We start from the raw sequence: 3,620 nt of genomic DNA, 5'->3' as shown, positions 1-3,620 counted from the left end.
ACCCCATTGAAATCAATGGGGCAGGACGCGCGTCCCGGGTATCTCTCAGGTCTGAACCTAGCCTAAGCTAAAGGTGGCCATACACTGTTTAAAAAAACGTACGATCTGACCATCTTGGACGGGCAGATCGCACTCTCGATCATCGCAAGCCACGCCCCCTGAAGGGCGGGCTTGCGATGACTGTAATGAGGGGCGGGCTTACGCTGACTGCAAACGGGCAGTGTGCGCACACCAGCAGGCCACCAACTCGCCGAGAATCGTACGATTCCCGGCGGGTTTTTAAACATGCTGGTTCGATGGAAGACGTGCAACCGTACAGTAGAAACGGTCGCATGCCTTCCATACCCTGCACGATTCTCGTACGAGAATCGTGCAGTGTATGGGCACCTTAACACTGTTTTTTGTCCACGGATTGCATGAGAAAAAAAACATTTTGCCAGTCAAAATCACCAAAAGAAAGCCTTGTTTAGAAAAGAAAAGCATGTATGTATTACTTTTTATTACGTAATGACAAAGCTATTGCTGAATAAACAGACCCCTAGCAGGAATGTTAAAATCTGGTCTATAAGGGGGTGTACAGCTGTGAGAATTGAAGAGGTTAAAGGCTCCTTCACACCAAGCCGTTGTGATACTGCACCGTGTTCATTGAGAGGTAATTTCAGCATACCCTCATTTTAGCATACCTTGTATTAGGTCATTTTAGCATGTCTATCTAGCACCTCATAACGTGTATGTAAAACCTAACAATGAAAGTTTCGCATTCGCTTCTTTTGGGTCTATTTAATTGACCACTAAGAGCGTTTTGTTATCTGTAATAATACCTGTTGCTTTTTTGCCAGAAATCCAGAGCTGTCCTGTGCAGTCTGCAGTGTTATCTCAAGCAGTCCTGTCAAGCATGCCCAGTTCTCTCTGTGGACTACAGAAAGCCCCTTATGTTTTGGAGATTCTGTAGGCCAGACACACTTTCTGTCCTAGAGTGACAATGCTGCTCCTCCACAGATAAAGCAAGATGGGTGAGCGTTGTCACCATAGGACAGGAAGTGTTTTACTGGCAGGATCACTAGAGCAAAGTGATGGAAAACCACCATAACAACTAAGGACGGATAAGCTGCAATATAATACGTTTTCATCTTTGATAAACTTTAAGCAGTAATGAAACAGAAGTCATCATACTTGCGCAACTAGATCGATTGTTTATGGACTGTATATTAATAGTGTTAAAGGCTTGACAAAGGAGGTGAACCTCTGAAACGCGTTGCCTAGCAACACCTGACGACCCGGAAGCACTCAGCCGCTGTGACCCCGCCTTGAGGAGAACCAGCCACAGCAGTGCTCAGCCACTGGATCAGATCTGTGTCTTCCAGCACAGGTGTTCTGGAAACTTTCTGGACTGGACTCTGCTCTCTCCATATCCTGATAACAATCTAGGACCAGCATCTGAGATCGGACTTTCATCTGCTGCGTGACAGGTGAGATGTTTTTGAATATCCTGTAAGTGCATTACTTTTAACCTTTATTAACTGTTCTCGGGGCTTCATACAAGCGATCCGCCGGCTCTATAGCCGGCGGATCGCTTGTATATTAACGGGCATCGCTGCAGCTTTTCAAATAGCGGGGATTTCCCGCTCGCGCGCGCCGCACGCCCAGTTACATCCAAGAAGCTCCCGGCAGGCCGTGTATACACAGCGGCTGGCCGGGAGGTAGTTAAAGGAGAACTATTACTATGGGGATATATACTATCCCCATAGTTCTCCTAAAGGTCACGGGAGGACATAAACTAGCGTCCTCCCATTACCCTAAGCTCAGTATACTGCGAGCTACAGCTCGCGGTATACTGAGACCGCCTCAGCTGGGACGGATCACGACATTACTGTCGAGATCCACCCAGCTGCGTGATTGACAGCTGGCTCTGCCTATCTAGAGGCAGAGCCAGCTGTGCCCGCCACCTCTCCGTCCATTCCGCCAGTCAGCGCTGGAGGATCGGAGCGGGGAATCCCTGAGTGACAGTTACGGCTCTCTGCAGGGAGATGATCGTAAACTGAGCGAGCGACGGTATGTGTTCGCTCACTTCCCGATCTATTGAGCCGACCTGTGACCGTTTCATTGTCACAGGTCGGCTCGAACTATGAGGATGAGTGAAAATCACTCACCTCATAGTTCTCCTTTAAACAGTCATTTTTATACTGCACTTAGATCTGTGCGCCGGTTTTTTTATGTTTTAAGCAATAATGGAATGCCACTGGGTCCCTTTTAAAGCCTTTGCGTACTCAGCCTTGGAGCAATGTCAGATGGCAGCCATGTCCGCGATTTCAGCGATAGACTCTCCAGTTTCTTCTAATAAAACAGAATTTGGTCAGTCATTAAAACAGCACTGAAAGTTTCCTACAAAACTGCTGTGTTTAGATAACTTCAAAGGGGATTTATGCTGACACTATTTATAACCAAATCCGCAGAGACATTCACTCTATGAATCTTGCTGAACATTCATTCTGTGCGAAAAGACACAAAAAAATGAACATTCTTAGATATATTTTCTTTCCAGGTCGAATGTATATAATGTAAGTCTGCACACCTTAATTCTTAGCCCGTGTTTTTTCCAGTAACCAATTATCAGTTGTGCGCTTATGGTTTTTCGTTTTGTTGTATAATGTAAGACTGCAATTTGGCAACTAGAAGGAGCTGAGGTGCATTTTCTTTTCAGGTCTAATGTATGTCATGCAATACTGCATTTTGGCCACTAGACGGCAATGAGGAGCATAGGCAACAAGTATTTTTTATGCTTCTCGGCTCCATCTAGTGGTCAAATTTCAGTATCGCATTACATACATTAGACCCGAAAAGAAAAAGCTCCTTAGCTCTTTCTGGAGCCAAAATGCATTCTTACATTACATACAGTCTAACTGAAAAGAAAATATTGGATGTGTGCTGTTCACACCGAACAATTGGTACAATAAAGAATTCGGGCAGTTCAGCCAGTGACCCCAGTGTAGAAGGAAGAGTCGGTCAGAGGGCGCAATTCTGGGACATATTATTTCTGACTGTAGAAAAAAAGTATTGCCATATATTATTCTGAGCTGGGATTGATGGGGTTACCATGGAAACCCATCCTCAACAGACGTGAATGGAAAAGTTATGGAAACGTTCTATTAACAGAATGTTATCACCGCCCCCTCCTCCTCACCACCCGCGCCGCTACTACAGCACCAGGGAACAGATGGCGCCAATGGGAGGGGGGTGCGATGATATTTTATGTCAGTCAATAGATGGACTACTGTACCCAGATATTATAGGGGATATATCTGACGTTTCTGATTGGTGGAATAGAGGGGAGGGGACATTACTGATTGGTGGAATAGAGGGGAGGGGGCATTACTGATTGGCGAAATAGAGGGGAGGGGACATTACTGATTGGTGGAATAGAGGGGAGGGGGCAATACTGATTGGCGCAATAGAGGGGAGGGAATATGACTGATTGGTGAAATAGAGGGGAAGGGACAATAAAGGAGGAACAAAGTGAAAGGAACATATTGACTGGGCATCTTGGTCAGGATGGACACATTGGGGGGGTCTCTGGCTGTAGGGGTAGATTAGGGGGGGGTCTCTGGCTGTGGTGGGTGGGA

Source organism: Nanorana parkeri, unplaced genomic scaffold (assembly GCF_000935625.1).
Source record: "Nanorana parkeri isolate BGI_ZX_2015 unplaced genomic scaffold, ASM93562v1 scaffold576, whole genome shotgun sequence".
Classification (NCBI taxonomy): domain Eukaryota; kingdom Metazoa; phylum Chordata; class Amphibia; order Anura; family Dicroglossidae; genus Nanorana; species Nanorana parkeri.
Note: the sequence above shows the minus strand (reverse complement) of the source record.